Genomic DNA, 16,938 nt, shown 5'->3' on the forward strand with positions numbered 1-16,938 from the left:
CCTTTCATTGATCGCCCCTGTGGCTGTTTGTAATTCCAAAATAGTGAATTACATGACGCTTTGCCATTTTTTTTTCCAAAGCAAATCAAATATTTTTTTCTTTTTTTCTTTCTTTCTAACAATACAGAGAAAAAGCTAAAATCAATTTAGTACATTTGTTTAACCAGCATTGAAATAATTGGTTACCAAAACCTAACCCATCTCATAAATTAACACACTCAAGGACAGAATAGAACAAGGGAATGTATGTGTAATCAGTTTTGTATTGACTGATGGTAAATGGTACGATTCCACTGCAGAGTGTGTGTTTGTGTGTGTGTCTACTGTGTTCATGTCTTGCACATGTATGCACGTGTTTTGTTTGTTTTGGGAGTTTGTAAGTCTTGCCACATAAGCCCAAGTCAGGCAATTTCAAAAGGATGTCCCTTTTGTCTTTGTGCATCACAAACCAAAAAGGGAAAACTTGTGCAGCAGACTACAAAAGATCTAAAGCGGGAGCGGAAATCCTTCTAAGCCCTTTCAGATACTGTCTGAGCGTTTGCTTTAGCCTGGCTTGGAGCTGGATGTAGAGGGGATTTGACTTGTGAGAATATTAGCTGGCTCTGCTTTGCTAGGCACACTAAGTAAATTCTGGAAAAAAAAGAAACATTTCAGAGGATTTCAAGCTGTTGCTTAGATGTTTAAGACATGATGGAGTGTATATATAGCAGGGAAATCTGCAAGTAAAAGCCCTTAATCCGACATTCTAGCTGAAACATATGCAATGCTACATGCTAATCTCATGTTTTTTAACCTTTTTTAAAGTTTTATCCAGGGACGGTTGCCTGAACACATATATCCTTTCCAGCAACTGCCTGTGTTGTACCAACGATTCTCTACTGCCCGGCAGCTTGACAGGAACAAGAGTGGATAAAGGGAAAATCCACTGAAAATCCATTGTGCAATATGGTCCATTCCCCAAAAATGGAGTATTTTTACTCCATTTTTGGAGTACATCTTGCTTTGCAATATGTAGGTGCATGATGTGTTGGAACTACAAATTATTATAACGGCAGTTAAATTCTCAGCTCAGCATCAAGTTCTGGGGAAGACACAAAACTTAACTTTTTTTCAACTGCAAAATCTTTTCTGTTATTACTGGTACTGAAAATGCGTAGGGTTCTGTCAGAATCAGCTCCGGAGATGACAGTGATTGATTGATCACATTCCCGTCAGGGAAATTAGTCAGAGCAGCACATCACAATGTTTGGGAGGAAAAGGACAACCTTCAGAATTTTGACAGGTTGGGAAAACAAATGGCCCCATCAGTCGCAGTCAGGTGGGGATGTGTGATGAAAAGCTCACCGCACAAGCAGAGTGGTGCAGTAAGCGCTGCCATTAAAACACTAGTCCAAAGTCTGAGTAGTTTGATAGATTTTAACATAAGCAGGTCTGTGTGGAAGAGCGTGAAGCTAAAGAAGAGCTGGGGCGTTACACTTGGTCTGGTTGGCACTTACACTGGGAATTGAACCCCTGTAACCCTAGCGGGCTTAGCACCATTCTCTGCACCTTGAGTCATACACACTTTTAATGAGTGTGTGTGTACGTGTGAGACAGAAAGAAAGAAATAGCAAAGCAGGATGGACAGTTGAAGGAGTCGTTAAGTTGATAAACTGTTAGGAGCATTTCCGCTGGTAAACTGCTTATATGTGTGTTTCAAACTGTCAAACAGCAGTGGAAGGGAAAAATCCCCAAAGCACACCACCTTCAAAGGAAGACCAGCCAGAGACTGTGTGAGCTTGAGAATGCGTGTATGCGTGTTTGTGTAGTGACTGTATCAGACGCAGTCCCACTGCAGAACCACTCCTTAAAAGTTCAGAAGAGAGAAGAGAGGTGAGCAGAAGACAGAGCAGGAGAAGAAGTAAAGGAAAAAGAGGAGAAAAGAATTGGATGAGAAGACAAAGAGGGGAGGAAGGAAGGAAAGAAATGTGGCAGGTGTGCACAAGAGGGGTGAGAAGGAAAGGCAAGGAGGGAAGGACAAGGACAGCATAGAAGACGCATGGATAAAAATGTGAAAGGAGGAATTAAAGAGGGAGGAGAGATGGGATGCAGGAAGGTAAAAAGATGAATGAATGACTAGAGAGGTTAAATGTGGGAAAGAAGGAATCAAGCAGCAAAGGATGGAAGACAAACATGGAAGAAGAACATGGGAAGAATGCACGAAGGCTGGTGGATTTATTCATTTCAAAGAAAAAGAACTAAGTCAAAATCCAAATCACCAACAATCAGGGGCTCGAAAAAGAAAAAGCCGGAGTAAAGAAAGAAGGAGAAAATGAAAGGAGCAGAGAGGCAATGGCCAAATTTCTGGCCAGAGAAAAAAAAATGTTGAGAAGCCCCAGGTCACCAGGTATGACGGGCGAAAACGAACGTGGCGATGGTGAGGAGCAAGGCAGACTAGCAAATAAAACTTTAGCTAGCTTAACCTTTAAGATACGTTAGCAGGTTCACTCTACTAGATCACAAAATACGCTGCCGCACTGCCTCACAAAGCTATTATATCGCAACCTGCTGGTATAACGAATGCTTGCAATCAGCAAATTGTAAGGGGCCAATTTTTTCCGAATAAAATTCATAATTTTATTCACAATTCCCAACGGTTGGTCTGGCCGGAGCCCGTCAGGAAAGACGATCGCTGTCTCTTTCATCCAAATCACATCAGAACAAGCTATAATCAGAGGGAGAGAACAAGAGACGTGTACATCACACAGAGGAAGAAAAAGTGGAATGCGAAGATTATAGATTTGTTTTTTTTAAACATTACACATTAACAATTTATCCCGCTATTTAATTGAATTTATCCAACAGTCTGCGTGTGCCTGTGTGTGCTCAGACCTGTCTATATTTTATGCTCATCCAACACCTGACAAGTGCCATCAGAGAATTGTGGGAAGTCTCACACACAGCTTAACCATGAAACACACTCACACACGCACTGACAGGTGTGGAAGAAGTCCTTTTCCTGTGATGGAAACTCCCAGGGAACCCTCGGGACATACAGGGAACGCGTTGTGTGTGGCAAAGCGCAGAAATGTGTCCGTTTGAGTGGATGTGAGTGTCTCGTGTGCTGCCAGACCCAGAGGCTGACAGCAAGAGGAACACTCAGGCGTGTTTGTCTGCATGTGCAAAGGTGCATGGAAGCTTCTGTCACGGCTGCCTGGTTGAAAGGCCGCCTCATAGCTTGCTTTCAGGTGTGCCTTTGTGTGTCTGCGCAAGCACCTACGGGTGCGACGTACCGCGGGGGGCAGGTAACACGCACACCGTGTGATTTTTCAGCAACGCTCAAAGAGTTGCCCGCTAACGTCCAAAGCATAAATCAATGAGAGTCCGGGGGGAATTTGAATGCAGAGTGGTTGTTTACAGGTGCTGCTGTCGTGATCACCTCGCCGTATAGATAAACATGGGGCCCGTCTGAGTATTAAAAAGCTCCGTGTCTGCAGATGCTGCCGGGATGTCGTACCTCTCTGCATCACAGGTCTTTTACAGTACACATCAGATAATGACATGCTCATGTCTGGATCTGCATGAGGCCCGTTCTCCCGCGCTCATTGCCTGAGGTAGGCAATAAATCTAAAAAACGTGCTTTCAATCATGTACGGTGGCTGATATGATCTTTTGAAGACACGAGAAGGAATGCATCACGATTTCACATGATTAGAACAAATGAGGAGGCTCGGCTCAGCGGACTGAAGCAGGCAAACGTTCACTTTCAGCTATACCGTCCAGTTGCTGTGCGTTGCACGCCAGCTAAATTAAGATTTAATTCTTAGGTTTTATTATTCAAATGCGTTTCTTGTGTTTACAATTAAAGCCAGTCCCTGTAAAGACGGCCTTTTTCAGTATCAGCTTCCTCTGATTATACCCATTCCCTTCAAAACAGCAGAGCTCGTCTTGCTTGACACGACGGGCTCTGCTGTTGGTTTTATTAGTCATAGTTTGATCTACGTGAACGTTTTGCGTTTTCCTCCGTTTGCACCTCTGGAAATCTGAGCGGTTGGTTTGTTTCGTATGTGCCTGGCTATGTTTTTACTGCCCGGACTTCATGAATTTTTAGAAATGTAAACAAAATGTGGGAAAAATACCTGGATGTAGTTCACTGTTGGGATCTACCATTACATGAGCATGTTATTGGAAGTGTTTTTTTTTCTCTTTGGGTTTGACAAACACACACACACACACACACACAGTATGAACACATGCTAGTAATCTTAAACACACACGCACATTTGTCTTAAATGATCCTTAACCCCCACATACACTATGCAAGCAGTTGTGTTTTAGCTATTTATAGCTGAGGCTGGGATCTAAACACACACTTGGGCCTCGACTGACCACTGTGTGACCTGATGTATTGACCTCCTTGATTCTCACCTATAAGCATGAACATGAAGCCTGCATACGGTAGCATCTGCCTCCAGTTCTCAACTCCTTCTCACGTCTACCTTACTCTCCCACCCGTCCCCCTTCGATCGCCCGCCATGTCGTCGTCACATTCTCTCTCCCCCCCCCGTGTCTGTCTTCAGAGACGGTCCCCCAAGAGGGGAACTGAAAGCAGATTACACAGGGAAGAAACCGTAGAATAACTGCAGTCAGAGAGGTGCATATGGTAGCCCCCAGGTAGCTACGGCGCACGGCAAGGGAGCGCTACGAGGAGCCATATGGGATATAGAGTAATTCTCACTTTAACTCGCACTTACACATGATTTCAAAGGACGCTCCAGGGAGCAGTAGCAGGATGAGGTGATGGGAGAGGATCATCTCGGATTTCGTAATAGAAAAACCTCCTGGAAGGGATATTGTATGTTTCTCGGCTTTTTTCTTTTCTTTTTTTTTTTTTTTTTTTTTTTTTTTCAGTTTCAGAGTAAATTTCTTTTTCTATTTCTCTGGTTGGCAAATCAAAAAAACAGCATCAATGAAAATGACATTGCAATAAGACACTTTGGTCAATATTTGGGAACAAATAAGGCCCCAGCACTGGAATATATATTATACAATATTATAATAATATAATATTGATGTTCTGCGCCAGTAAGGGGGGGTGGGGGTGGGGGTGTGTGGGGGGGGGGTGGTATTGGCGTATTTTATTCCAGTAAAGCTGGAATAAATTTAAGTATTTTGGTCCCGAGGCTGGAAAGGACTGACGCGTCCTCTTCTAAAAAGGCTGGATTATAGTGCATGAAGTTGTTCTGATAAAGCTAGTAACCTGTTCCAGTATGACCGATGTGTCTTGTTCTAAAAAGTGTAGATGCACTGAAGTAGCTAATACTAGTAAGGCTGAGGTACATTCAAGGACCCTGTTCCGGTTATGGTGGCTAACACTGATCCCGTTCACTGTTTTAGGCAAATTCGACTTTTACAGCCAAAAGACTGGACTTGACTAAACTGATTATGCATTTCATTTAGTCTGATTGTTGCATAAACAGAATGATTGAACTGGTACATGTTTTTGCAATGCATTTATATTCAATTTTTATTTTATTTCAGTTAAAAAAAGAATAGAGGTTATCTTGCAGCAGTGCTCATTTTACATAAAGTTTTGCACAAACGATAACATTTACATGCAAAGAGAAAAAATAAAAACTTCGTGCCGCTGCAACCCTGTCTCCTAGGAATTATTTTTAAATACAACTATTTTGCAACAGGAAATATTTTTTGTAGGAAACATAATTGCGACCAGATTTCGTTTTCAGTAAACACAGTGAGGATATGTCGTTTATTTATGCATTTGGTGAACTGCAAAGAAGTTAACGCAGAACCTATCAGTAAAATGTTCACACGATGTACTTGTTTTTCTGCCAAAATATCTCATCTTGTAGTGACCTCAGCGTTATTAAACTTTTTTATTGTTATATCTAGACACTGGCAGCACGTGGTTAAGGTCAGGGAAAGACTGTAATCTAGTTTAATACAGAAAAAGTTAACAATGACCTTAGACACAGTGGGTTTATTTACATTTAACCACAACCATGATCTTTTCCTATGTTTACTCAAAGTGCTTTTGTGGCCTAAACCACCGAGGGGACTGTGGACGCAAGCTCCAGTCCGCGGCGCGACGGACGTGTGCGTTGTACGCCCGCCGTCCACGCCAATCACCTCCCAGCGACTCTGGCACCGTTTAATAAATGTAGAACTTCATTCATTCAAAAAACAAACGCTGCCTCAGATTGTGATCCCGTGATTATGTTGCCGACTCAAGGTAATTGGGGGAAGAACTTAGCAGTATATTCTAGGAGACGAGGATGGCCACTTATTTTTTTTCCTTTACGCTTTAATGTCAGTTTTGCCTTGAGCACATTCACTTCATTTCTCGCATGAATGTCGCATTTTCACACTGAACTGCATTCAAGGCTGCATTGTACTTGAATGTGTAAAAGGACAGAAATACAGGGCTCAGGTTAACTCTGGAATTTGAAAAAGCTGATCGTGTTTGCTAAGTCATTCCAAGTAATTGAGTTATTCCACAGCTGAAGTGTGTAAGAGATTAATTCAGCACATTAACAAGTTTAATAGCGACTGAGAATACTAAGGGAACGCTTTATATTTTACTTGTATTTAAAGTGAGTTTTGATTTAACATGGAAATGAGATTTTTCTGTCTGGAGCTTGGAGTTCGGAACGGCGCAACTGCATGCCACCAGCACCCTGTCGATGTTACAGCAAGTATCTGTACTTCATCAACAGTCTAAATGTTTACCTGATGTGTATTGTAGAGCATTTCATCCAAAAGCTGATGTCACAAAGTTTCCAGCAGCGATGGTGGTGAGCAAGGTGATCCCTTCTGCACGGTCTCCGGTTTCACTTCTGTGACTGATCCATGGCTCAGAGTGAAAATTTAAGGACCAAACATAGTTGCCACATATGTCCAAATGCTTTATGTCCTAATGCTTATCTAATTGCTCCATAGATTTTATTGGCCGGCGGGACCCTTAACTTGGATTTTACTTGGATGGTGGTGGATCAAGGCAACACATTTTCCTATCGCGAGTCCAACACTGAGATGATCAAAAAGCAGGGCTTGAGATTTTTCCTGAAAGGTTTCCAAAACCTTCCCCACATAACTTTGAAAAACACTGTCATAACCCAGCTTTTTCCAAAAACAGCACACAAAAAAAAAAAAATTGTTTCCGGAAATCCTGCTTTACATGTACAGCTTGGTTGAAACATTATTTACTAGTTAGTTTCAGCCATAAAATCCGATTTCTCTTTGTCTTTAATTTGTGAAATCACTGTCTATCTATAACTTAGTATAAATGCTGTATAAAAAGCTGTTAGTGCTGAGGATGGACTTAATCCTTCATCATTTCTACTGTAATATACATACATCTGATGTAAAGAAGCCTCTCCCGGGTTTTAATCCAGCAATTAAGCAGGACTGAATATCAAGCAATGAAAAGTGGGCCGGGAAGAAACACTGGGGTATTTACATTTATGTACAGGGATAAGAAAGTGTGATTACAGTAGATTATAACTGCCCCTGTTCAACCTTGTGATGTTAATTGTCAGATTGAGAGACAGCTGTACATCATCTGGTCAACACGCACACAGTCACAAACAATACGTTCTCTTGTTTTCTCTCCCTATTCTCAGTTAAAATAAATACCATTTTCCATTCTATCCAAAAACGATCTCCTTTGTCTATTCATACTCTGTTACTCTCTTCCCTCTGAATCTTCTGTTTACCTTCGATCTTTCCTTCTCTTTTTTGTCACTCATTTTTCTTCTTTCGAGACTTATTTTTCTTCTCTCTAGAGAATAAAAATATGTCTTGCTTCAAACCCTATAATCACACCGCAGCATGTTTACTGTTCTCTCACACAGATAAACATCTCTTAGATCTGCTGAGGTTTATAAAGTCGTTCAAGGTCCCTGCGATAAAAGGACTATATTGTAGGTAGCTGGGTCCGCATTCCTGTAGCCGAAGGTCTCTGCACTTTCTTAAAAAAAAAAAGCCTTTTATTTGAAGCGTTTGCAGATATTCAGCTGTAACTATTCAGAATCATTAGAGTGCACTTTTGTGATGCAAAAGTGTGAAAAAGTTGGATAATACTTTGGATGACGGGCGTGACTTGGGATAAAAGAAAAGTAAGAGGATCAAGGCTACAAATTCAATCACTTTGTAAGGTTTTGATTATGCTTGCTTCATTTTTGCTCTGATGCCGAGAGGAAGTTTTTTTTGTCTCTTTGTCATCCACAAAAAGGTTCCGAAAATTGTCTGGTAACATTTTGGTTAAGAAACGCTTGATTTTTTGCGAATGTACTTATATAAGTCATTTGTCGAAAATAAGAAAACTGTGTTTTAGGGGACTTCTGTAATGTCTTACCACTGTCTACAGTACGAATCTGTCAGGTCAAGGAGCTTCACAGGACTAGATAGAGAAAAAAGGATGCCATGCACCAAGTGAGCCAGAAAAACTCCCACTAAAACATTCAACAGGGCAAAATGATCTTGGGAAAGATCACAAAAGTGAAAAAACCCCTTCCAGGACAAAAAAGGTGTCAAGTTGGCTGTACGACAAACAAAGGAAAGTCAAAGATACAATCAGAGAGTATGCAGGATGAATACATTGATGCATTATTCAGAAAATCCCTCCAAAAGCCCCAGGAATAAACAGGATACTTCCTCCCATTCGTCAAAGAGTGAGTGAGAGTTTTCCCTACTCATTTCGCTATTTGGTTAAAAAAAACTAGGACAACTGAGCCTTTATTAAAGGCTTTTTGAACAAGCAAGTGAATATTAATGTCTTTCCAGTCACGACAGTGTGAGCTAATTTGATCTCAGCACTAGAAGTTTCATTTTGTTTGCTGTCTCTCTACAGGGAGGTCCCCAAAGACCTAAATTTACCTGCTAGACCACTTGAACCACATCGCAAATGTGAAAGGGCTCATACAACATTCCCATATCAGATCTTCAGCTCTGTAAATCCGTAATTACAACACCAGCCTCCCTTATTTCCGTTCTCCATCTATTTGGATATATCTGGATCCTGTAAATATACCATCAACGTGAAATTAAATAGCTTGATGGGGCAGAAAAGCCATTCTAGCACAGCCCATCCTTACTCGACAAGTAATACGTTTCATTGGAAAGCTCTACAGCCAGTTTCCATTTCTTAAAAGAATAAAAAAAAAAATCATTCCTTAATGTTCACTAATCAAAATTTAACGACCACAGATGACTACATCTCATAAAATGCTATTTTTTTCCCACGGCTAAGAGCAAGTGGACAGTTTCTCTCTTGAATTTAATTAAAAGCCAACATTTAGTGAAAGTAGGTGCCTCACTTTTCAGGAGATTGATATCTCATTTTAAACAAAACTCTCTTAAGTACTAATTTCATGGCGGTTCCCCAGTTTTTACTACATGCAATTAATTTCTTCTACGGAATAATTAAGATCTTCTTTCTTTCATCTTTTAAATATCAGAAGGGAACACAGAAAGAACCGACAGACAGAAATTTTGAGAACACTGGAGTTTTTCTGTCAAAAAATTACTTTTAAACACCAGGGGGAGGATAATAAGTTACTTTATTCATGCTGAGCAACTTTATTGATGGACACCACTTTGTTTTTTCTCATTTAGGATTCCAATCAGCCTTTGAGTCAGTCGCTGGTAAATCCCAATTTGCACACACATACACAAACAAAACCGTCCCCTCACCATTACAGGAAAGAGGTAATCAGACCCAATAAGCCTCTATATTTATCTCTGCTTCCCATTTGGAGGCAGAAACGCAACGTAGCAGCAGCGGCAACAGGGGTTGATTCACAGCTGATGAGGTTTGTCTACTGCCAACCCACCACTGAAAGTTGAACCTCCGATCCACTAGCAGGGAGCTGCCCCCCCCATAGAGGTCGCGGCTCTGACTGATGACTGATCGATTGCCACTTAAATCCTGTGGGCGTGACCAGGAGGGCTGAGGCAATTCAGCCCAACGAAATCCTCTTCCGCTGAATAACTGCAATCGAGCGCTGCAATCGTATATGAGCACGCAGACGTGCACACACACCGGGGGGCTCCTGCCTCTGTACTTACCGGGATACGCGACTGAATTAATCTAATTCATACGGGAGCAATACAAGAGTGTTCTCACGCAATCAGGATTCATGTCAGCAATATGTATTCTGACAAACATGAAGAGATTTTTGACAGGGATGAAGAGAAACACAGGTGATCCTCATCACTGAAGTCCCATTTCCCCATTTAGGGTTCTTCTGAAAAGGACCTGAGGAAAACCTACCCAAACCCAAAGTGGATCCATTAATTAATAGCTTAGTCAAAGCTTATCGTGAGGGGACCCACGGATAACTAGGCCCGGTCCTCCTTTGCCCGAACAGACCCAAATGTTAGGTCACAAAAATGTTAGTATGCTTCAAAAAAATAACGTATAGAAGTCACTGAAAGTCATTCGCCTCCAAGTATTTTCTCCAACACTGATTGTGAGGTACCGCGTAAACAGAGCCGAGAGCATGTTTGGATCCATTCAGAACCACTCAGGTGTTAAACACAGACCAGAGACCCATGGCAGTAAGACAAGACTGAATCCATCCTGATTGGACTGAGTATGATTTGGACCTGGTCCACCTCAGGTGCCGCGTCAGGTCTAGATTCTTCAGAACCCCGTGTGCAGGTGAATAACACACTCCCCAGTATTGTAAATAGCTGATACAAATTCGATAGGTTCACAGGGGATGGGGGACATGAAATCCTTTTTTCATCCATAGGGGTGCATAGCAGAAAAAAGTCTGAAGACCAGGGCGCGTTTGAGACAAACTAGTTTGTACAAAGTGTTGCCAAACCACGTCTCAAGATACAAGTGTTTACAACTCTTCCAAATGGCCACACTTGAAGGTGCCATCGAAAAGAGGTCTGAAACATGGTGAATTACATAAGCACTTGCTTTTGGAACGTCGTGGTGTTGCACTTGCTTTCACACCCAATAAGTGAGAGAAATGGTTGTGTAAGGAATGAAATAAAGAGAGCTTGAGACTGAAGGTGAAAGCCTATTCATTTTTATGTCACTGCATGCCTGGCCAGGCTCTGTGTGAAGTGGTTTCTCTAGAACTTACAAGAATCGTTGGACAGCCCCATGTATCCAGGTGTGCGACGATGTACACACTTGCACTCACACACACACACACACACCCCCAGAAGCCTACCACACAATATCAATTCCCCGTTGTTCCCTCAATTTCCGGGCCCCCCTTTGAAAACTGTTTTTCCCTCCTGGACTGCAGAACTCTGATCTCATCATCATTCCCGTGCAGCCCTTCAGAGCAAGTCTTTCCTTATAGATTTTTTTTTTTTTTTTTTTTTTTTTTCCCCTTTCCCCATTTACGGGGACAGAAAAAACAGTTAGTGGCAATATGTAAAGCCTGCCGATCCGCTCTAATTAATTCTGTAAATCAAATAAGAGGCGGGATGGATAGATGCTGCATTTTCAAAGGGGCATCCTGAGGCCAAACAGAGTAAGCCTCTTTGAGTGAGATAGAGAACTATGTTTATGTATGTACATGTGCGACCATCTGTGACTGTCTGTCTTTGGCTGGCGTTTGTTTAAAGTCTCATCTGACTTCCCCCAGTCCCTCAGGACGCGGACCTTTCCATTTGACTGAAAAACAAACTGCCATCATAAATCAACCTGCATTTTCTAACCACCATCCGTCTGGTGGCCACTGCTTTTTTCCGCATGACTGTACTGGAGAGATGAGCGTGATAAATGTGCGTAGAGAGACAGAGAGATAGAATTAGACAATACAGCCAAGACTGTCAGCGATACCAACTTCCAGAGCGTAAGCACCGTCCTAATGGAAAATGGGTGATGAACGAAATGTGCTAGGCAGAATCCTACCTCTGCCTAAAAAACAAAATATAAATCAGTGAAACAACCAGTTTCATGGTGAGAATGTCAATCACTGAGCATCAGAACATGTCTTCTCAACATGATGGAAATGTGGACCTGGAATTGGGGTGTGAAAGTCTCCTAATGACGAGTGGGTATCGAACCTTTACCCTCAGCAGCCGCGTGAATCCAACTAAAGGAAGTGAAAGTGAGGAAACACGGCCATGCAGAGATGGAGAGAAAGACAGAAACACAACCCGTGTCTATTTTCTGTTTCGATACTTGTGATATTTCATTCCACTTCCATGCCAAAAAAGCATGTTGAAGTGAAATTCTATTTGAAGTGAGCCTGAGAAGGGGAGAGGGAGAGACAGCCAGACAGAAGAGAGAGTGAAAGAGAGCAACCGGGCTATGATGAAAGACAAGTCTAAGTCTTATCATGCATTCGGATGAGTCTTTAATTCAAACGTGTATGTAGGATCTGCCCTGAGTAAAGTTAAATATAACAGTTCCTTCTTTTGAACTCATTTTTCTGCCACAATGCCTCCAAGCTGACACATGCCAGAGTCTGACATCCCACCGGTGGGGCCAACCAGCCGTGGCTGCTGAAAGTATTTGCACACGGGGCGAAGCCAGACGCTCTGGATAGACGCCTTCGCCAAATGTTACGCATGGAGTGGCTTGTGGCTCCATCTCTTGGGTGTAACTCAAGGAATCGGCGTTTTGTCGGGCAGATTATGTGGTTGAAAGGCGGAGGAGAAAAGGAAACATCGGATCCAAAAATGTCCCAAACGCTCTAATCCTCTCTGGAGACAGGTGGATTATCGGGACGTTCATGGAATAAACAGGCGTACACACTCAGAGGCAACACACACACACACACACACACGCACGCGTCGATAAATGATTTAATTCCCAGTTTATTGCAGGTATTTGCTGCTGAAATCCCCCCGAGCTTGGACGAGACGCAGAAAAACCATCAGCAGAGCAGAGCAGGGATGGACACGCGAACAGCCACACCCTCCCCGAGTGAAACCCAGCAACACAGACCCGAACGCGTCCTCTGAATAATATACAGCATCTTAAAGAGTCACTTAGTCGAGGGTTAAGTTTTAAATCACGCTTTTCATTCTCGATTGGGGAGTGATTTTCCTTCGCCCTGCGAAATTTCCAGCGCCCGGACATGTTTTTTATCATGTCAGGAACATGATTTTTTTATCATGTTCCTGTGCAAAAAAGAAAAAAGAAAAGAAGAAACATTTTAAAACTGAAAACCAGCCTAAATCACTGGATACTGGCGTTTTTGCGGCACAATAGACGGTGCGATGCGTAAAAACGCAGTTCTCGCCATCTCCGCGACAACTCAGCCGCTTCAACACAGCTGTAAATCTAACGATGCTGTCAAGTTTCCCCTGTTACACACGTTCTGTAGGTTTCTCCACTCATCCGTCTTCTTGCCAGCGTTGCACACTCGAACGACTCGGTGCGTCGCAACCTCAGTGTCGCTCTTTTTTTTTCCCCTCTTTCTTTTTCTCTAAAAAGGGACTCGATTTCGTCAAAGTTCCCTCTAATCAAATCGCGTCCCACCGTCTGCGTTCACTGTAGCTCTAACATGACGACCCCCCCCCCTCACACTGATCCATACATAACTTCAAGAACCTCTCCGACCTCCATCCGCCGACCGTCCGTGTCAGGGATGCAAGGGGCGCGTTAATACTCTCGTCTTCCTCGACTGGATGTGAGGTTTGTGGACAAAACATATTCACTCACCCGTGAAGACATCCGGTTGTTCCTCCCGCATCCTCCCGCAGTTTTGCGATGTCCCTCTTTTTTTTTTTTTTTTATAGCTACATCCTCCTCCTTGTCTCTCAGCGCTGGCTACAGCGTGTCCGTGTCCTCTCCTCGGTCGAGGAATGAGTCTCCGGCTCTTATCTTCTGAGCCGGAGGCACGAAAAGCCCCAAAAGCCCCGGTGCAGTGCAGGTGCGGGTTCAGTCCGCCTCAGGTCAGGGTTTCCATCAGCTTGTCCCGGACGCAGTGGCAGAGCACCAAGGCGGACGCGACGGACACGTTCTGCGGTCCATTTGGGTCCGGTGCGCACTTAAGACGCGTCCTGAACCAACGCAGGACATGAAATGACAATGAATCCCCCTCAAAGTTCCAGCCAAAAAATAAAATAAAAGCAGTTGGTTAATTGATTTGGTAGGATGCTGAAAGATCGGTCTCCTTCAAGGAAAGTTTTTAACGCCGAAGACCGGAGCGCGGAGAGGATGAGAGAGAAACGGCGATAAAGGAATCCTTAATGACTGGAGCTGAGAGAGAAGGAGGGAGGGACAGAGAGAAGGAGAGAGAGGGGGGGGGGGGTGTTGGTGCTGCAGACTCCGACTCGCATCACCGACCACAAGTTGACTCCTGGTCCCACACATTGTGACGCCTCGGCCGAGTCTGAAATTCAAACAAGCTCTTGAAGATTTTGAATTGCGGAGCCCCGCTGCGGCGTGTGGATGCAAACCAGCCTCACCGCGGCCGAAGGCAATCTCCGCGATTCCTCTTGTTGCACCTTTTTATGTTTTTTTTTACCCATGGCCGATGGGATATGGTGTCACCTGCAGGTCAGAGTTGCAGCAGGAGCTCCGGGGGTCGGACTCAGGGCAGCTCCGTACAAGGGGCACACGTTACATTTTACGAGGCTCTGTGTTTTTGTCCTTTCAGCTTTGTTTACTCGGCTCGAAAATCCTTCGCCTCGGGGGATGCACCATGGTCCAGGCAACAACAGCTCCAAATAAAATGGGTGGACGGCCACGTGCCCTGGAGAGCCAACGATCTGCAGGTTTTCATTCTGTCACCTCCATGGAGTAATTTCCCCCGGACCGTTGGCTCTCCATGGCACACGGTCGTCCACCCATTTTATTTGTTGCTGTTGTTGCCTGGACCATGATGCATCCCCCCCCTAGCCTTTCCCCATCATCATGAGCATGCACAGACGGTGTTTGATGGACACACTCTTGACTCTACAGTCCTTTTTTCACAGCAGATACTGGGTTGGGTTTCAACCCCTGCACACGCCAGGATTAAAATAATAATAATAATAATAATTTTGTGGTGATTTCCCTTCATTTCGACGGAAATCGCCGAGATCAGAGGGTCTGCTCTCGAGGAGGTGAAATAAATTTCCAAAATGTTCCGCGTAGAGTTCAACTTTGGTCAACTTTGACCAACGAATTTGCACATTTGACCAGTCGGGAGCTGGATGAATGCATGAGGGCAGAGCAGACGGCATTTTAATTAGGCTTTATCATTCACTGTAGCATCAGGAATCCTGATGGTTATTTATCAGGTCTTCGAGAACCCCCCCCCAAACTCAAAATACTGCTTTGTAACTTCGCTCAGGTCTCTTAGGAAGGGGGCAAAGCCCGCCCTTGCTCTGCCATGATTCAAATGCTTGTTAAAGGTTAGACCCACTTTAGGGGAATGTGATCTCGTATCAGATGCGTTGTTCGAGCCACGAATGACCCGATATTCTTTATTGAAGTCACAAAGGATGTGTAAATGTTTCAACCCCCCCAAAGTGATATTTTTTTTTACCTTTCTTTGGGAAGGTCCAAGTCTTAACTAGGGAGATCAAACCCTCCCGCCCCCAATAGTTCACACTGGCTGTGTTGCACCATCCACTTTTACTTTACCCGGTCACAGTAAAAAGAGTTGCAAAAAACAGCGATGCTTCTCTGACAGTGTCTGACAGACAAGATGGTACAATTATGTCTTTTGAAATAAACTCTGCAAACTTATTATCCTGTCAGTGACTGAGCCAAGCTAACAAGCTAGCTAACGGGTTTGCTAACTCACCGTTAGCGTGCTCATTAGCTCGAACTGTCGGGGGGGGGGGGCTATCGTGACCGGCTAGCGCTAGCCCAGTCTGCCCTGCTATAGCCGTTCACCAACTAGCCCATAAAGTAGTCACTATGTTACCAAGCTCACCGCGCACACACACACACACACACAGATGCACCCTTAAATAATAAACTGTAATGGTTTAAATTGATCCAGGAATTAGCCTCTCATCACTTTAGCTTTAAAACTAATTATTTTTAGTAATAAATCCCTTCATTTATACTGTGCATTAAACACACACACACACACACAGATCCATGATGGAAAAAGAGGATTTGCTTTCTTACCCTCCCTCTCTGTTTAGCCACCTTTCCCTCCATGTCTGAGTCTGTGCACTGACGCATCTTATCCTCAACCCACCGCGATGGATCAAATCCCGCTTCTTAAACCCTCCGTCACGCTGCTTTGGTTCAACTGTTTATCCTGTTACCCCACATTATGTTATACGCACACACGCGCGCCACAGGTCTATGAGGAAATTAATTTCATAACTACACGTGTCAGAAGTGAGGGGTGCATTGCAGAATTATAGGGTTTTACACTCAGGCTTTACTCCATTTACGCCATCATCCATAATTATGTTATACACGTAGTTCGTAATTCACAACTGTAGATAAACGCTGTCAAACACTGCAGAGATTTGTGGCATTAGGACTCCCTGAAAAAAAACCTGACTGCAGATCGAAATGCTGGCACCCTGTTTTGTAGCACTTTTTCAGAGCTGATTCTGTTTTCAGACGTGGCACAAAAATGTGCATGTACAGCCCATTCGTGATACAATCTTAAGTCGGTGGGGGGTGTTATCTTTGAATCTGGCAGGAATATATAGGCCTCTTGTGCAATGTTAAGATTCAGGAGTTACCCCAATTTTATTAAAATGTCACTGACACGTAGTACTGCAATGGATTACGCAGAATTTACATCACGCTTGCCCTGTATTATTCCCATAACCGTTGCTGAAATATCAGTACCATACTGGAAGGAACAATAACTCAAGTAGCAGGAGAGCAGCTTGATTTTTTTCCCCCCCATTCCATGTCAAAGTCATGATTTATAATACATCGCCCTGCACTAGTGTCCTCTGGGATAATAAAGTCTTAATGTCTCCGTCACATACTCTACTCATATTGCATTTATCTCATACATGCAAGACCAAAGCCATGGGATATTACAG

Source organism: Xiphias gladius, chromosome 12, assembly GCF_016859285.1.
Source record: "Xiphias gladius isolate SHS-SW01 ecotype Sanya breed wild chromosome 12, ASM1685928v1, whole genome shotgun sequence".
Lineage (NCBI taxonomy): Eukaryota > Metazoa > Chordata > Actinopteri > Istiophoriformes > Xiphiidae > Xiphias > Xiphias gladius.